This window comes from Delphinus delphis, chromosome 5 (assembly GCF_949987515.2).
Source record: "Delphinus delphis chromosome 5, mDelDel1.2, whole genome shotgun sequence".
Taxonomy (NCBI): Eukaryota; Metazoa; Chordata; class Mammalia; order Artiodactyla; family Delphinidae; genus Delphinus; species Delphinus delphis.
Window position 1 is genome coordinate 33647054 of NC_082687.1, and position 20598 is coordinate 33667651.

The window sequence follows — 20598 nt, forward strand, 5'->3', positions numbered from 1 at the left end:
CCTCCAACACCATCTGACAAAATTGCTGTCCATTTCAAGCTTCGCTTTAAATGCAATTTGTCTGTTCTACACATCTTTCTCCTTCTTTGATAATGAGCTCTTACTCATCTTTGATTCCAGAATCATCTGCATGTCAGAAAGTCAGATTTTCATAAATTTATAAATATTCTATGACTAAACCCAATGATTATCAAGATCTTGGATAGCCCTTTTTTAGGTAAAACCCATTTTCCAATAAAGGCACACATAGAAACTCAATATGCAAGATACTGGAAATTAGAAATTTTGCAGCAAGCCTGAGTGTATCAAAAGCCCACGAAATAAAGGATGAGGAGGTGGCAGGGGCCCAATTTAAGGGCAATATCCCTCAGATCTTTGCTCAACCCCCTTATGTACTCAGAGAGGACTAAAAGAATCCTAGAGTTTAAAGTAAAACCACAGATTAAAACCCACTAAAGTAGATAATCCGATGGTCAATTTCTTAGTTAATGTACAAGTAGCAGAAACACAGAGACCACACCTGGGTAATATGTAATATCTATCTAGAAGGAAGTAAGCCTTCTTAAGGTATCAGTTGGTAAGAAATGTTACCTATCTGATTTTGCCCATTCAAGCTTCACAATTTCAAATACAATCAAAAGGTAGTGTCCCCTAGTTAGAATATATAAAACAGTATCTAAAAAGGTTAACTCATGACTTTTATGAAGATAATAAAAAGATGAGTTGAAAATTAATAATCCCACACTATGGCATGAGAACTATAATATATTTATTATACAATTAAGACTGAACGTATGGAACAAACTATAAAGGATATATGCACTTGGGATGTAAACTTCCCATTCCTCTGCATTTAGGAACCAAGGAAAACAAGTAACCAATGTTAACCGAAGCCTTGTTTTTTAAGGTGAAAACACATGGGGCAAAAACGTAGATTATCTAGCATACCACGAGCCACAGTAGTTGAACTGACATTTCTGTTCAACCATTACACACAGCAATCATCTAAACCTGCAGAGCTTATTTAGAAAAGAGAGTTCCTGGAGTCAACCCAGGTTTATTACATCAGAGCCTCTACATGGGAAGATCCTAAGAATATATATTTTTAATAAATGTCCCCAAGAAATTCTGATCACCAGCTGGATTTCGGAACGAGTGATTCAGGCTACATTTGCATTCACCTGAGACTCCCATCTTTCTTATCTAGCACTCTTCCCACGCAAGCGGTGACTGTGAGGTAATATTTAGAGCAAGAGGTCATCTTTGAAATTACTGTGACTTCATACTGTGACCACTGACTATCTTTAAGGCTCAACTTGGATTTAGCAGCTAGAACCACTATTTCTTTTCTGGTATCTGTCAGTCTCAGCTGATTCTTTAGTTGGACTTTTAGTTTTTCTGAGGTGTAGAAACAAATGAAAGATGCTACCTACCATTTGTACATAGAGCTGAAGCTGTGATCTGAACACCATGCATTCCCCCACTGTGCCATGTGATCTGATGCTCCCTGCTTGATGCTCCCACTGTCACTCAGCTCTGCACCAAGTCACAATGTGTTGGTGCATAATTATGCCTAAACCTAGCAAATGGAATAACTTCTGTTTATTTTAACATTAATTGTGGTTTTAAATAACGAAAGTAGTACATATTATGTGTAGACGTTTTGGGAAATACAGAGAAATGTAGAACAATTTATAATTTCAGCACTAAGAGGGAAGCAGCTAATATCTCAGTAGATGTTTTTCTTTTTATCCTGTGTGCATTTTAGAACTTGAATATTTCACATTGTGGCACAGAAAATTTTCCATGTTACTTAATATTCTTCTATAGTGTTATTTTCTATATGATTTTTAATGACCATATAATATTCCATTGTGTGCCATGTACTCTTCTTTTTTTTTTTTTTTTTTTTGTGTGGGGGCGGTTCGCGGGCCTCTCACTGTTGTGGCCTCTCCCATTGCGAAGCACAGGCTCCGGACGCGCAGGCTCAGCGGCCATGGCTCACAGGCCTAGCCGCTCCGCGGCATGTGGGATCTTCCCGGACCTGGGCACGAACCCGTGTCCCCTGCATCGGCAGGTGGACTCTCAACCACTGCACCACCAGGGAAGCCCATACTCTTTTTTAAGCAAGTGTCTCTCATTAGACATTTAGATTTTTCTGACCTAGTCCTAATAAAGACAATACTGCAATTAGCATCCTTATGCATAACTTTTTTGCATATATACATAATCTGTATTATCTATAATATAGGTTTTTATCTATTTCTTTCTAGAATAAATTCCTAGAAGCAGAATTTCTAGAGGAAATAAAGGATTCTGGCATTCTAAAAGTTTTTAAAATAAATATATTACCAAATAACTCTCCATAAAGATTGCATTGATTTACATGTAACACACAGAATTAGAGGTGTTTGTATTTTTATTTTTCTTCTCCTTCATGAATGCTGAAAGTTATGATTAAAATATTGACAATTGCTTTAATTTTCATATCTTTAATTACTGGTGGAACTAAGGGATTTTAAAATGTTTAGTGATCATTTGTGTATCTTGTTTTGAGAGTTTCCTTTCAGGTCCTAGCCCCAATTTTCTATTAGGAGAATCATCTTTTATATGAATTCTTAACCATTCATTATGTATGTAGGATAGCAATCAGGAGCATGATATTACTCACTATTTACTCAACTATTTTATTTCCTAGGTGATTACACTGGGAGAGTCATATGCTTATGCAAATAGTCTTAACTGGTATGAATATTAACCATTGTACCCCTTTCTCTCCTCCCAACCAAGATGTGACCAACAGGTGATATGTTTTTTGGTTTTGTCTTTTGACTGAATTATATTTATTTCCCCAACAACTTTTTGTTTGAAAAGTTTCAGTCTTACAAAGAAATTGTAAGAATAGTTTAATGAATACCTCTATGCATTTCACCGAGATTCACCAACTGTTTGTTACATTTGCTTTATCTCTCAAAAGGAGATACTTTTTTTTTTTTTTTAAAAGGAGATACTTTTAATGCAGTTTTGCAACAGCCTATGTAGGCATATGACCCTGAGGTCATAGATCTATTGCAGATAGAGCCAAAGGTGGATTTAGCAAATATTTTCCAGAGTGCTCTGTTGCAATCAACAGAGCCACCTTCAGCAATGAGCTGATGAAGAGGCAGACCACTGTTTAATAGCTAAGCATTTCTCAGCTCAATCCTGGCAGGTTACCTTAAATTTCCTTGCCTCTGTGGTTTTGAAGTGTTGCTTTTACAAGTGGAAATGGAAGACAAAATGTCTAACTCTCATATGAGAACATGAATCTCTTCCCTGGGTGCAAATTCCTCACCATACTACTTACTCCCTTCTATGATGTTTAAGGCCCTGGCACCCCCAGCCTCAATTAATTATAGATTTTTCTTCATAAATGAGATTTATAAAGTATCTGAGAGTCAATTAAAAAGAAGATATAGGTGAATTAATAAATGCATAAATAAATAAATATGATAGCTCCAGAATGCTTTCTATGTAAATTTCATTAGCTACAAGCAATTTGTATAATATTCACCAAAATCTAAATGTTGCTACTTCTCAAGTTGTTTCAGCAAAAATGGTATTACTTTGTTCAAGTATAACAAATACTTAGCTTATGATTTTTGCATCCTGCATGTACTTATATTAATATGGTATCATTTTCTTTCAGGCTTTTCTAGACATGATTTGAGATAAATAATGAACTTGGATGGATGGCTCTTGTTTTGATTCACCAGCTGCACCCCTAGTGTTGGCTAACTTGGAAATGTATTTTGTTGTTTATAAGGGGAACACATGACAGTATAATTAGATCAGTAATACTACTGGAAAAGTAATTAAAATTAAATGCTATTTGCAATACGCTCATGTTTATCTATAAACTACAGTATCATTATCCTAGAACTTAGAATAAATTATGTGGGCAACTGAAGTGGTTAGAGCCTGTAAGAACACTGTTGTGAGCTTCATCCCCAGATGTGTTTCTTATCATCACATTATTTAACCTCCCTAAGCTACTATTTTCTCATCAAAAAATCAATTTATAGCATGTCCTCACCTTCATTAAAGGAACTCTAGTAATTATCAATTAAAAATATTCTTATAATATTTTCTGGAAATGTAATACTTTATTCTAAAAGGTTTCCAGACACTAAAAATAAATATGTAAATAGAATACATGAATCAAAATGTAAATAATTTCTTTTAATAAAAATGAAATATGACATCAATAGATACAGAAGGGATTTATGCATTCAGTAGGAGCTTGAAATGGAAGACCTTTAAAGTTCCTTTTAACCCTTAAATTTCTTAATTCACAAATATTTTATTGGGTCATTACTTTGTGCCATACCTTGAGTGAAGTAGTAGGGAAAACAATACAGTCTCTGCACTTAAGGAAAGAGTAATCAAGAGGTTTCTCATGCACCACTGCACGCTAAAGAGAGCATCAAGGTGGCTACAGGCTAACAGATGAAGATGGATCTATCTGGGTATAAAATTAAGATACAGCTGAATATTTTTTACATTTCTTACTCAGGAACAAACTCCCTAATTCAGCATTTTCCTCTGTAGCAGACATATTTAAAAACCATGTACTTTCCTGGCAAAACTTTCAGGTTCATATCTATTTTATTAATTTATTGATTCATTCATTCAACTAGGGGTTATTTTGAAATGGGTAATCTAAACAGAACTTGCAGATTAAGAAGGGGTTTGGGTGGGTGGGTGGTGGGAGGAGCAGTAACACCACGAGTAAGTAGCAGAAGTTAAGGAAAGAGGAAACAAAATAATTTAAAAAGTCAATGTAAAATAGAACTGTTTTTAAAAAATTCATCAACTGTAATAAAATCTTCTACATTGAGTGATAGAGAAAGTTTGGAAATAAAGGAACAACATGCAAAAAATTAAAGAAAGAGGAAACAATAATAAAATTTAAAAAATTAACTTAAAATTGTTTTAAAATGTATTTATTATTTTAGGAAAGCTTTTTGAATAAAGTGATAATGTTAAAAATAAAATGGCTTGTAAAGATACCTAGGTAAATGCAATAAAAAACAAACTAGGAGTAATGGTAATACTAATATTTAACAAGGGGAAATTCAATTCTAAAAGGATGAAACAAGTAAAAGAGGCACATTATATAATGACTAAAAAGTATAATCCATGGAGAAGATATAATAGTCATAAACTTTCATGCACTAGATAATAAAAGAGCCAATCACACAAAACAAAATTTCTAGAACAGGAAAAGAAAAAACACATACACAAAACACTGAGTGAGACCTTACTATATCCACACGGAACACACATAAAAGCATGTATGTGGCGCAGTGGTTGAGAATCTGCCTGCCAATGCAGGGGACATGGGTTCGAACCCTGGTCTGGGAAGATCCCACATGCCATGGAGCAACTAGGCCCGTGAGCCACAACTACTGAGCCTGCGCGTCTGGAGTCTGTGCTCTGCAACAAGAGAGGCTGCAACAGTGAGATGCCTGCACACCGCGATGAAGAGTGGCCCCCGCTCGCCACAACTAGAGAAAGCCCTTGCACAGAAACAAAGATCCAACACATCCATAAATAAATAAATAAATAATAATTTTTAAAAAAACATGTATGTGTATATAAATATATGTTCATGCATACATGCACATATTTTAAAATATGATACATCAATTATATAAAATAAAAAAGGTACAGAATATTTAAATATTATCAACAAACTTGGTAACATAAAATTTTGTAATCTATAAATGTAAAAATATAATTCTCTTTGCCTATGAAACAATCACAAAAATTCATCATGTACTTGTCCACAAAGAATATCTTAATTCTAAAACAGAATGAAAAAATTGGTTAAATTAAATAGTTGATGAAATACTTGGAAATTAATAAGTAAAAGATGACTCACCAATTCCACATCAGGTCAGGGTTATAGAAAAAAAAGATAACTCACCCGAACCCCTTAAAAAAGTAACTAATTGGAAACTAAGAAAGGCTTTTCTAAATAGCCCCTAGAACAAACAAAAGAAGAAAAAATTGAAATTAGAATATTTCTAGACAGAAAGAAAAAAAGTGAAGGGTAAGAGGGAGAATACTTCATCCAAAAGCTATACTTTAAAGATGACCAAGGCAGTGTAAGCACTGGAGAGAGTCTGTATATAGATCCAAAAAGACTTTTAATAAAGTTGGCATTTCATTTACCCTGGCAAAGAATGGTTTAATAAATGACCTCAGCATAACTGGCTAGAAAACAAAAGTTGACCTTCTTCATAACATATTAAAATGAATTCTAGGTTAATGAAATATTTAAATGTAAAAGAAAAAAAACAATAAAACTATTTAAAGAAACTTTAAAAACCCGTCTGTGCCTCCCCTCCCGGGAGCCTGTTCAGCCTGCCACTGCCAGGGTCCCGTGATCCAGGGACAACTTCCCCGGGAGAACACACGGCACGCCTCAGGCTGGTGCAACGTCACGCCGGCTGCTGCCGTCACAGGCGCTACATCCGTAATCCCCCCCTCCCCACGGGGCTGAGTGAGCCAGAGCCCCCGAATCAGCTTCTCCTTTAACCCTGTCTTGTCTGAGCTAAGAACAGACGCCCTCAGGCGACCTACATGCAAAGGAGGGGCCAAATCCAAAGCTGAACCCCCGGAGCTGTAGGAACAAAGAAAATAAAGGGAAATCTCTCCCAGCAGCCTCAGGAACAGCAGATTAAATCTCCACAATCAACTTGATGTACCCTGCATCTGTGGAATACCTGAATAGACAACGAATCATCCCAAATTGAGGAGGTGGACTTTGGGAGCAACGCTATATAATTTTTTTTGCCTTTTTCTCTTCTTGTGAGTGTGTAGGTGTATGCTTCTGTGTGTGATTTTGTCTGTATAGCTTTGCTTTTACCATTTGTCCTAGGGTTCCATCTGTCCATTTTCTCCTTTCTTTTTCTTTATTACTTTAAGAAAATTTCTTTCTTAATTATTATTTTTTATTTTAATAACTTTATTTTATTTTATCTTCTTTTTTTCTTTTTTTTCTCTCTTTTATTCTGAAGCATGTGGATGAAACACTCTTGGTGCTCCAGCCAGGGGTCAGGGCTGTGCCTCTGAGGTGGGAGAGCCAAGTTCAGGACACAAGTCCACAAGAGATCTCCCAGCTCCACATAATATCAAATGGTGAAAATCTCCCAGATATCCCCACCTCTACGCCAAGACCCAGATTCACTCAACGACCAGCAAGCTACAGTGCTGGATGCCCTATGCCAACAGCTAGCAAGACAGGAACACAACCCCAACCATTAGCAGAGAGGCTGCCTAACATCATAAGAAGGCCACAGACACCCCAAAACACACCACCAGATGTGCACCTGCCCACCAGAAAGAAAAGGTCCATCCTCATCCATGAGAACACAGGCACTAGTCTCCTCCACCAGGAAGCCTACACAACCCACTGAACCAACCTTAGCCACTGGGGACAGACAGCAAAAACAACAGGAACTGTGAACCTGCAGCCAGAGAAAAGGAGACTGCAAACACAGTAAGTTAAGCAAAATGAGGAGACAGAAGATCACACAGCAGATGAAGCAGCAAGGAAAAACTCCACCAGACCTAACAAACGAAGAGGAAATAGGCAGTCTACCTGAAAAAGAATTCAGAATAATGATAGTAAAGATGATCCAAAATCTTGGAAATAGAATAGAGAAAATACAAGAAACGTTTAACCACGACCTAGAAGAAATAAAGAGCAAACAAACAGTGATGAACAACACAATAAATGAAATTAAAAATTCTCTAGAAGGGATCAATAGCAGAATAACTGAGGCAGAAGAACGGATAAGTGACCTGGAAGATAAAATAATGGAAATAACTACTGCAGAGCAGAATAAAGAAAAAAGAATTAAAAGAATTGAGGACAGTCTCAGAGACCTCTGAGACAACATTAAACACAGGAACATTCGAGGTATCAGGGTCCCAGAAGAAGAAGAGAAAAAGAAAAGGACTGAGAAAATATTTGAAGAGATTATAGTTGAAAACTTCCCTAATATGGGAAAGGAAATCGTTAATCAAGTCCAGGAAGAACAGAGAGTCCCATACAGGATAAATCCAAGGAGGAACATGCCAACACATATTAATCAAAGTATCAAAAATTAAATACAAAGAAAAAATATTAAAAGCAGCAAGGGAAAAACAACAAATAACACACGAGGAAATCCCCATAAGGTTAATAGCTGATCTATCAGCAGAAACTCTGCAAGCCAGAATGGAGTGGCAGGACATATTTAAAGTGATGAAGGAGAAAAACCTACAACCAAGATTACTCTACCCAGCAAGGATCTCATTCAGATTCGATGAAGAAATCAAAAGCTTTACAGACAAGCAAAAGCTAAGAGAAGTCAGCACCACCAAACGAGATCTACAACAAATGCTAAATAACTTCTCTAAGTGGGAAACACAAGAGAAGAAAAGGACTTACAAAAACAAATCCAAAATAAATAAGAAAGTGGTCATAGGAACATACATATCGATACTTAACTTAAACGTGAATGGAATAAATGCTCCAACCAAAAGACACAGGCTTGCAGAATGGACACAAAAACAAGACCCATCTATATGCTGTCTACAAGAGACCCACTTCAGACCTAGGGAGACATACATACTGAAAGTGAGTGGATGGAAAAAGATATTCCATGCAAATGGAAACCAAAAGAAAGCTGGATTAGCAATTCTCATATCAGACAAAATAGACTTTAAAACAAAGACTAATAGAAGAGACAAGGAAGGACACTACATAATGATCAAGGGATCAATCCAAGAAGAAGATATAACAATTGTAAACATCTTCTTCAATCCAAGAAGAAGATATAACAACATAGGAGCACCTCAAATTATAAGGCAAATACTAACAGCCACAAAAGGAGAAATCGACAGTAACACAATCATAGTAGGGCACTTTAACACCCCACATTCACCAATGAACAGATCATCCAAAATGAAAATGAATAAGGACACACAAGCTTTAAATGATACTTTAAACAAAATGGACTTAATTGATATTTATAGGACATTCCATCCAAAAACAACAGAATACACATTATTCCCAAGTGTTCATGGAACATTCTCCAGGATAGATCATATCTTGGGTCACAAATCAAGCCTTGGTAAATTTAAGAAAATTGAAATCGTATCAAGTACGCTTTCTGACCACAATGCTATGAGACTAGATATCAATTACAGGAAAATATCTGTAAGAAATACAAACACATAGAGGCTAAGCAACACACTACTAAATAACCAAGAGATCACTGAAGAAATCAAAGAGGAAAACAAAAAATACCTAGAAACAAATGACAATGAAAACACAAAGACCCCAAACCTATGGGAAGCAGCAAAAGCAGTTCTAAGAGGGAAGTTTATAGCAATACAACCCTACCGTAAAAAACACCTCAAAGAAACAACCTAACCTTACACCTAAAGCAATTAGAGAAAGAAGAACAAAAAAACCCCAGAGACAGTGGAAGGAAAGAAATCATAAAGATCATATCAGAAATAAATGAAAAAGAAATGACGGAAATAATAGCAAGATCAATAAAACTAAAAGCAGGTTCTTTAAGAAGATAAACAAAATTGATAAACCATTAGCCAGACTCATCAAGAGAAAGAGGGAGAAGATGCAAATCAATAGAATTAAAAATGAAAAAGGAGAAGTAACAACTGACACTGCAGAAATACAAAGGATCATGAGAGATTATTACAAGCAACACTATGCCAATAAAATGGACAACCTGGAAGAAATGGACAAATTCTTAGAAATGCACAACCTTCCGAGACTAAACCAGGAAGAAATAGAAAATATGAATAGACCAATCACAAGCACTGAAATGGAAACTGTGATTAAAAATCTTCAAACAAATAAAAGCCCAGGACCAGATGGCTTCACAGGTGAATTCTATCAAACATTTAGAGAAGAGATAACACCTATCCTTCTGAAACTCTTCCAAAATATAGCAGAGGGAGGAACACTCCAAAACTCATTCTACGAGGCCACCATCACCCTGATACCAAAACCTGACAAAGATGTCACAAAGAAAGAAAACTACAGGCCAATATCACTGATGAACGTAGATGCAAAAATCCTCAACAAAATACTAGCAAACAGAATCCAACAGCACATTAAATGGATCATACACCATGATCAAGTGGGGTTTACCCCAGGAATGCAAGGAATCTTCAATATATGCCAATCAATCAATGTGATACACCATATTAACAAACTGCAGGAGAAAAACCATATGATCATCTCAATAGATACAGAGAAAGCTTTTGATAAAATTCAACACCCATTTATGATAAAAACCCTTCAGAAAGTAGGCATACAGGGAACTTTCCTCAACATAATAAAGGCCATATATGGCAAAATCACAGCCAACATTGTCCTCAATGGTGAAAAACTGAAACCATTTCCACTAAGATCAGGAACAAGACAAGGCTGTCCACTCTCACCACTATTATTCAACATAGTTTTGGAAGTTTTAGCCACAGCAATCAGAGAAGAAAAAGAAATAAAAGGAATTCAAACCCAAAAAGAAGAAGTAAAGCTGTCACTGTTTGCATATGACATGATACTATACATAGAGAATCCTAAAGATGCTACCAGAACTACTAGAGCTGAAAAACTACTAGAGCTACTCAATGAATTTGATAAAGTAGTGGGACAAAAAATTAATGCACAGAAATCTATAGTGTTCCTATAAACTAATGATGAATTATCTGAAAGTGAAATTAAGAAAACACTCCCATTTACCATTGCAATAAATAGAATAAAATATCTAGGAATAAACCTACATAAGGAGAAAAAATATATGTATGCAGAAAATTATAAGACACTGATGAAAACAATTAAAGATAATACAAATAGATGGAGAGATATACCATGTTCTTGGATTTGAAGAATCAACATTGTTAAAATGACTATACTACACAAAGCAATCTACAGATTCAATGCAATCCCTATCAAACTACCACTGGCATTTTTTCACAAAACTACAACTAGAAATTTCACAATTTATATGGAAAAACAAAAGACCCTGAATACCCAAAGCAATCTTGAGAAAGGAAAAAGATCTGGAGGAGTCAGGCTCCCTGACTTCAGACTATACTACAAAGCTACAGTACAAAGCTACAGTAATCAAGACAGTATGGTACTGGCACAAAAACAGAAATATAGATCAATGGAACAGGATAGAAAGACAAGAGATAAACCCACGCACCTATGGTCACCTTATCTTTGATAAAGGAGGCAAGAATATACAGTGGGGAAAAGACAGCCTCTTCAATAAGTGGTGCTGGGAAAACTTGACAGGTACATGTAAAAGAATGAAATTAGAACACTCCCTAATACCATACACGAAAATAAACTCAAAACGAATTAAAGACCTAAATGTAAGGCCAGATAGTGTAAAACTCTTAGAGGAAAACATAGGCAGAACACTCTATGACATAAATCACAGTAAGATCCTTTTTGACCCACCTCCTAGAGAAAAGGGAAAAAAAATAAACAAATGGCAACTAATGAAACTTAAAACCTTTTGCAGAACAAAGGAAACCATAAACAAGACCAAAAGACAACCCTCAGAATGGGAGAAAATATTTGCAAATGAAGCAACTGACAAAGGATTAATCTCCAAAACATACAAGCAACTCATGCAGCTATATATCAAAAAAAAAACCCAATCCAAAAATGGGCAGAAGACCTAAATAGACATTTCTCCAAAGAAGATATACAGATTGCCAACAAACACATGAAAGAATGCTCAACATCATTAATCATTAGAGAAATGCAAATCAAAACTACAATGAGATATCATCTCACACTGGTCAGAATATCCATCATCAAAAAATCTACAAACAATAAATGCTGCAGAGGGTGTGGAGAAAAGGGCACCCTCTTGCACTGTTGGTGGGAATGTAAATTGATACAGCCACTATGAAGAACAGTATGGAGGTTCCTTAAAAATCTAAAAATAGAACTACCATATGACCCAGCAACCCCCCTACTGGGCATATACCCTGAGAAAACCATAATTCAAAAAGAGTCATGTACCAAAATGTTCATTGAAGCTCTATTTAAAATAGCCAGAACATGGAAACAACCTAAGCGTCCATCAACACATGAATGGATAAAGAAGATGTAGCACATATCTTCAATGGTATATTACTGAGCTATAAAAAGAAACGAAATTGAGTTATTTGTAGTGAGGTGGATGGACCTAGAGTCTGTCATATAGAGTGAAGTAAGTCAGAAAGAGAAAAAAAAAATACCGTATGCTAACACATATATATGGACTCTAAAAAAAAAAAAAAAACTTGCTCCTGAGGAACCTAGGGGCAAGAAGGGAATAAAGACACAGACCTACTAGAGAATGGACCTGAGGATGTGGAGAGGGAAAGGTAAGCTGTGACAAAGTGAGAGAGCGGCATGGACATATATACCCTTCCAAACGTAAAATAGATAGCTAGTGGGAAGCATCCACATAGCACAGGAGATCAGCTCAGTGCTCAGAGTGGTGGGCTAGGGAGGGTGGGAGGGAGGTAGATGCAAGAGGGAAGAGATATGGGAACATATGTATATGTATAACTGATTCACTTTGTTATAAAGCAGAAACTAACACATCATTGGAAAGCAATTATACTCCACAAAAGTTGTTTAAAAAAAAAAAAGCATCTGTGCAATCATGGAGTAGGTGAGACATTTTTTTCTTTTTTGAATTTTTTTTTTTTTTCCCTGCACGTGGGCCTCTCACTCTTGTGGCCTCTCCCGTTTCGGAGCACAGGCTCCGGACGCACAGGCTCAGCGGCCATGGCTCACGGGCTTAGCCGCTCCGCGGCACATGGGATCTTCCCAGACTCGGTCACGAACCCGCGTCCCCTGCATCAGCAGACGGACTCTCAAACACTGCGCCACCAGGGAAGCCCCTTTTTTGAATTTTATTTTATTTTTTTATACAGCAGATTCTTATTAGTCATCAATTTTATACACATCAGTGTATATATGTCAATCCCAATCGCCCAATTCATCACACCACCATCCCCACTCTCCTGCAGCTTTCCACCCTTGGTGTCCATACGTTTGTTCTCTACATCTGTGTCTCAACTTCTGCCCTGCAAACTGGTTCATCTGTACCATTTTCTAGGTTCCACATACATGTGTTAATATACGATATTTGTTTTTCTCTTTCTGACTTACTTCACCCTGTATGACAGTCTCTAGATCCATCCACGTCTCAACAAATGACACAATTTTGTTCCTTTCTATGGCTGAGTAATATTCTATTGTATATACGTACACTTCTTCATCCATTCGTCTGTCAATGGGCATTTAGGTTGCTTCCATGACCTGGCTATTGTAAATAGTGCTGCAATGAACATTGGGGTGCATGTGTCTTTTTGAAATATGGTTTTCTCTGGGTATATGCCCAGTGGTGGGATTGCTGGATCATATGGTAATCCTATTTTTAGTTTTTTAAGGAACCTCCATACTGTTCTCTATAGTGCCTGTATCAATTTACACGCCAACCAATAGTGCAAGAGGGTTCCCTTTTCTCCATTCCCTCTCCAGCATTTGTTGCTTTTAGGTTTTCTGATGATGCCCATTCTAACTGGTGTGAGAAGATACCTCATTGTAGTTTTGATTTGCATTTCTCTAATAATTAGTGATGTTGAGCAGCTTTTCATGTGCTTCTTGGCCTTCTGTATGTCTTCTTTGGAGAAATGTCTATTTAGATCTTCTGCCCATTTTTGGATTGGATTTTTGTTTCTTTAATATTGAGCTGCATGAGCTGTTTATATATTTTGGAGATTAATCCTTTGTCCGTTGATAGTTTGCAAATATTTTCTCCCATTGTGACGGTTATCTTTTCATCTTGTTTATGGTTTCTTTTGCTGTGCAAAAGCTTTGAAGTTTCATTAGGTCCCATTTGTTTTTTGTTTTTTTTGTTTTTTTTTTAAATTTCTGTTACTGTAGGAGGTGGATCAAAAAAGATCTTCCTGTGATTTATGTCATAGAGTGTTCTTCCTATGTTTTCCTCTAATAGTTTTATAGTGTCCGGTCTTACATTTAGGTCTTGAACCCATTTTGAGTTTATTTTTATTTATGGTGTTAGGGAGTGTTCTAATTTCATTCTTTTACATGTAGCTGTCCAGTTTTCCCCTCACAACTTATTGAAGAGACTGTCTTTTCTCCATCGTATATCCTTGCCTCCTTTGTCATAGATTAGTTGACTATAGGTGTATGGGTTTATCTCTGGGCTTTGTATCCTGTTCCATTGATCTATATTTCTGGTTTTGTGCCAGTACCATATTGTCCTGATTACTGTAGCTTTGTAGTATAGTTTGAAGTCAGGGAGTCTGATTCTTCCAGCTCCATTTTTTTCCCTCAAGACTGCTTTGGCTATTCGGGGTCATTTGTGTCTCCATGCAAATTTTAAAATTTTTTGTTCTAGTCCCATAAAAAAGGCCATTGGTAATTTGATAATGATTGCATTGAATCTGTAGACTGCTTTGGGTATTATAGTCATTTTCACAATATTGATTCTTCCAATCCAAGAACATGGTATATTGCTCCATCTTTTGGTATCATCTTTAATTTCTTTCATCAGTGTCTTATAGTTTTCTACATACAGGTCTTTTGTCTCCCTAGGTAGGTTTATTCCTAGGTATTTTATTCTTTTTGTTGCAATGGTAAATGGCATTGTTTCCTTAATTTCTCTTTCAGATATTTCATCATTAGTGTATAGGAATGCAAGAGATTTCTGTCCATTAATTTTGTATCCTGGAACTTTACCAAGTTCATTGATTAGCTCTAGTAGTTTTCTGGTGGCAGTTTTAGGATTCTCTATGTATAGTAACATGTCATTTGCAAACAGTGACAGTTTTACTTCTTCTTTTCTAATTTATATTCCTTTTATTACTTTTTCTTCTCTGATTGCCATGGCTATGATTTCCAGAACTCTGTTGAATAATAGTAGTCAGAGTGGACAACCTTGTGTTGTTCCTGATCTTACAGAAGATGCTTTCAGTTTTTCACCATTGAGAATGATTTTTGCTGTGGGTTTGTCATATATGGCCTTTAGTATGTTGAGGTAGGTTCCCTCTATGTCCAGTTTCTGGAGAGTTTTTATCATAAATGGGTGTTGAATTATGTCAAAAGCCTTTTCTGCATCTATTGAGATGATCATATGGTTTTTATTCTTCAATTTGTTAATATGGTGTATCACATTGATTGATTTGTGTATATTGAAGAATCCTTGCATCCCTGGGATAAATCCCACTTGATCATAGTGTATGATCCTTTTAAAGTGTTGTTGGATTCTGTTTGCTAGTACTTTGTTGAGGATTTTTGCAGCTATATTCATCAGTGATATTGGTCTATAATTTTCTTTTTCTGTAATATCTTTGTCTGGTTTTGGTATCAGGGTGATGGTGGCCTCATAGAATGAGTTTGGGATTGTTCCTTCCTCTGCAATTTTTTGGAAGAGTTGAGAAGGATGGGTGTTAGGTCTTCTCTAAATGTTTGATAGAATTCACCTGTGAAGCCATCTGGTCCTGTAATTTTGTTTTTTGGAAGATTTTCCATCACAGTTTCAATTTCATTACTTGTGATTGGTCTCTTCACATTTTCTCTTTCTTCCTGGTTCAGTATTGGAAGGTTATACGTTTCTACGAATTTGTCCATTTCTTCCAGCTTGTACATTTTATTTGCATAAAGTTGCCTTTAGTAGTCTCTTAGGATACTTTGTATTTCTGGGGTGTCTGTTGTAACTGCTCCTTTTTCATTTCTAATTTTATTGCTTTGAGTCCTTTCTCTCTTTTTCTTGATGAGTCTGGCTAATGGTTTATCAATTTTGTTTATCTTCTCAAAGAACCAGCTCTTAGTTTTATTGATCTTTGCTATTGTTTCCTTTGTGCTGAGAAATCAGCTGTTAACCTTATGGGAGTTCCCTTGTATGTTATTTGTCATTTTTCCCTTGCTGCTTTCAATAATTGTTCTTTGTCTTTAATTTTTGCCAATTTGATTACTATGTGTCTCGGCATGTTTCTCCTTTGGTTTATCCTCTGTGGGACTCCCTGTGCTTCTTGGACTTGGGTGGGTATTTCCTTTCCCATGTTAGGGAAGTTTTCAACTATAATCTCTTCAAATATTTCCTCTCTCTCTCTCTTCTCCTTCTGGGACCCCTACAATGTGAATGTTGTTGCATTTAATGTTGTCCCAAAGGTCTCTTAGGCTGTCTTCATTTCTTTTCATTGTTTCTTCTTTATTCTGTTCCCCAGCAGTGAATTCCACCATTCTGTCTTCCAGGTCACTTATCCGTTCTTCTCCTTGAGTTATTCTGCTATTGATTCCTTCTAGTGTATTTTTCATTTCAGTTATTTTATTGTTCATCTCCGTTTGTTTGTTTTTTAATTCTCCTAGGTCTTTGTTAAACATTTCTTGCATCTTCTCAATCTTTGCCTCCATTCTTTTCTGAGGTTTTGGAACATCTTCACTATCATTATTCTGAATTCCTTTTTCTGGAGGGTTGCCTATCTCCACTTCATTTAGTTGTTTTTCTGGGGTTTTATCTAGTTCCTTCATCTGGTACATAGCCCTCTGCCTTTTCATCTTTTCTATCTCTCTGTGAATGTGGTTTTTGTTTCACAGACTGCAGGACTGTAGTTCTTGCTTCTGCTGTCTGCCCCCTGGTGGATGAGGCTATCTAAGAGGCTTGTGCAAGTTTCCTGATGAGAGGGACTGGTGGAGGATAGAGCTGACTGTTGCTTTGGTGGCCAGAGCTCAGTAAAACTTTAATTCACTTGACTACTGATAGGTGGGGCTGGGTTCCCTCCCTGTTGGTTGTTTGGCCTGAGACAACCCAACACCAGAGCCTACCTGGGCTCTTTGGTGGGGCTAATGACGGACTCTGGGAAGGCTCACGCCAAGGAGTACTTCCCAGAACTTCTGCTGCCTGTGTCCTTGTCCTCATGGTGAGCTACAGCTACCCCCGCTTCTGCAGGAGACCCTCCAACACTAGTAGGTAGGTCTGGTTCAGTCTCCCCTGGGGTCACTGCTCTTTCCCCTGGATCCTGATGCACACACAACTTTGTGTGTGCCCTCCAAGAGTGCAGTCTCTGTTTTCCCCAGTTCTGTCAAAGTCCTGCAATCAAATCCCACTAGGCTTCAATGTGTGATTCTCTAGGAATTCCTCCTTCCATTGCTGGACCCCCAGGTTGTGAAGCCTGACATGGGGCTCAGAACCTTCACTCCAGTGGGTGGATTTCTGTGGTATAAGTGTTCTCCAGTCTGTGAGCCACCCACCCAGGAGTTATGGGATTCGATTTTACTGTGATTGCACCCCTCCTACCATCTCACTGTGGCTTCTCCTTTGTCTTTGGATGTGGGGTATTTTTTTGGTGAGTTCCAGTGTTTTCGTGTCGATGATTTTCTAGCAGCTAGTTGTGATTCTGGTGTTCTCACAAGAGGGAGTGAGAGCATGTCCTTCTACTCTGCCATCTTGGTTCCTACCAGCTTAGCTCGTTGAGTCATTCTTGTTCATGGCAGGAGACACTAGAAATGAGCACTGGCTTAAAGGAATCCACAATCTGGTGCCATAATAACATAAACAAATATGGCAGAGTTATAGATGGACTGTGTTATTTTTGAGATGTGCACAAAAACTATGAGGGTTCAGAGAACAATTCCTGGTCCTATGTTCTGTAGTAGGCATTAAGGAAAGGGTGACAGAAGGAACATTGCTGAGCTGTATTTTAAGCGATGAAGGGGAGGCTTCTAGGAAGCATAGGGAAAGACACAGAATCTTTAAAGGAGCTGGTATTCCAATACCAGTGAGAAATTCAATGTAATTGAAGTGTAAAGTGAATGATTGTAGAGACCTAAGGAGATCAATTTGCGAAACAGCTTGTATGCAAAAATAAAACCTTTTAACCCAACCTTGTGATAAGTCCTTAAGCAGGAGAAAGACCTGTTTGGATCTATTTTTTAAGGTAATTTGTAGAGGAGGAATGAGCAAAAGAATGGTGGTGAAAGACAACATACAGATTGGGAGAAAATATTTGCAAGCTATGCTATCAACAAGAGATTAACCTCCAAAATATATAAACAGCTCATACAGCTTAATATCAAAATAACAAACAATCCAATCCAAAAAAATGGGCAGAAAACCTAAACAGACATTTCTCCAAAGAAGACATACAAATGGCCAATAGGCAAATGAAAAGATGTTCTATATCGCTAATTACCAGAGAAATGCAAATCAAAACTACAATGAGATATCACCTCACACCAGTCAGAATGGCCATTATTAAAAAGTCTAAAAATAATAAATGCTGGAGAGAGTGTGGAGAAAAGGGAACCCTCCCACGCTGTTGGTGGGAATGTAAATTGGTGCAACTGTTATGGAGAACAGTATGGAGGTTCCTTAAAAAACTAAATATAGTGTTACCATATGACCTAGCAATCCCACTCCTGGGCATATATCTAGAGGAAACTAACTCAAAAAGATACATGCACCCCAGTGTTCATAATAGCACTATTTACAATAGCCAAGACATGGAAGCAACCTAAATGTCCATCAACAGATGAATAGATAAAGAAGATGTGGTATATATATATATATATATATATATATATACAATGGAATATTACTCAGCCATAAAAAAATAATTAAATAATGCCATTTGCAGCAACATGGGTGGACCTAGAGATTAACATACTAAATGAAGCAAGTGAGATGGAGAAAGACAAATATTATATGTTATTGCTTATATGTGGAATCTAAAAAAATGATACAAATGAACTTATTTACAAAACAGAAATAGACAGACATAGAAAACAAAGTTATGATTACCAAAGAGGATGAGGGGGAAGAGATAAATTAGGAGTTTGGGATTAACATATACACACTACTCTGTATAAAATAGATAAACTACAAGGTCCTATTGTATAGCACAAGGAACTATATTCAATGTCTTCTAATAACCGATGATGGAAAAGAATATGAAAAGGAATATATATATATACGCATATATATCTATCTCAATCACTTTGCTGTACACCTGATACTAACACAGCATTGTGTAAATTGACTGTACTTCAATAAAAAAGTAAAGAATGGTAGTAAAGTGAGAGGTTAAGAGACTGTTAAACAGCTCAAATGAGAAAAGATTAACACAAGATAACATAAGAACATAACAGTGTTGTAAGAATGGCCAATTTTAGAGTAGGAGATGGTTTGGGAGTAGATCAAATAGTTGATTTAAAGGAAGAATAGAAGCTGAGAAGGAGCCCAAGTTTTCTAGATTAGGAAATAGGAGAGCTAATGAGGCCCCTGACTAGGATAAGAAATAGAGAGATACAATAGGTTTTGATGGGAAGGTAATTAGTTAATCTTAGATTAATGAGAAATATCTAACTGGATGTGTTCAGTATGAGTTGAAAATATGGATCTGAAGGTCAGGGCTGAAGTTTTAGATTGTTATCATCAGCCTATTGATGGTAATTGGATCTGTAGTGATTGTCAAATCATCCAAGGAGAAAATATACTCACTTGCAGAGTGAGAAAAGATGGACTGCTAATTGCTTCCCTCAACCTCTATCCTCCGTCTCCTCCTAATTTTAATCTTGTGTCTAAGAGAACAGGCAAGGTGTCTTGACTTCTTCAGCAGCTTGGCCTGTGTGACTTATGGGACATAGAGGATGTGCTCTATGGAATGTCCTAGAAAGTTTCTTAAAAGAGGCAAGGCACTCCTTTCTCTTCTGTCTCTCCTCTTCCAGATTGCGCAGGACAGAATGTTTGGGACATGATGTAAACTTGAGGATGGAAGTTATTTATTATGATTCAGCCTTCCTAAAGACCATGGGAACATATTCTTGTAGAGTTTTCCATCTTATTTAAGCCACTTGTGTCAAACTTAATCCCAACTAATAAAAATGAGTACTAATGTTATTGCAGTGAGAAACTCCTACATTTAAGGAATGATCTGAGAAGGAATTGCCAGTTGCAAAGACTGAGAAAGGTGAAACAGAAGGGCAGGGCATACTAGAAAGCACGAGAGAAATATAGCTTGAAGAGGTAGATGGAGACAATAGTGGCAGATGTTTGAAAAAAATCAGGCAGAAGGGACTTGAATATAGGACCTTAAATTTAGAACTCCAAAATTCCTGTTGACTTTTAAGAGAGCAATGTCAAGAGAGTGGTAACCGAGTGAAAGCTAAGTTAAAGTGGGCTTCTAAGTGAATGAGAGTCAGAGAGGCTGAATTAGTATTTAATTTCAGGAATTAGGGAAATAGGGCAATAGGTTAAAGATAAGATAAAGTGGAAAAAGAGATGTTTGGTGTCTCTTCTCACGACTAAACTGTATCTCCAATTATGATTCTGCTAATATTGGCTATTGTTTATTAAGTTAAGAGGTTGCTTATTCTTTGCTAATAAACTCAAAGCCTTCAAAATAAATGAGAAATGAATGGCCCTTCACAATCAAAGTTGATTTCATTTTGGGACCCAATTCTGTCCCTAATAGTGTGATATTCTGGAA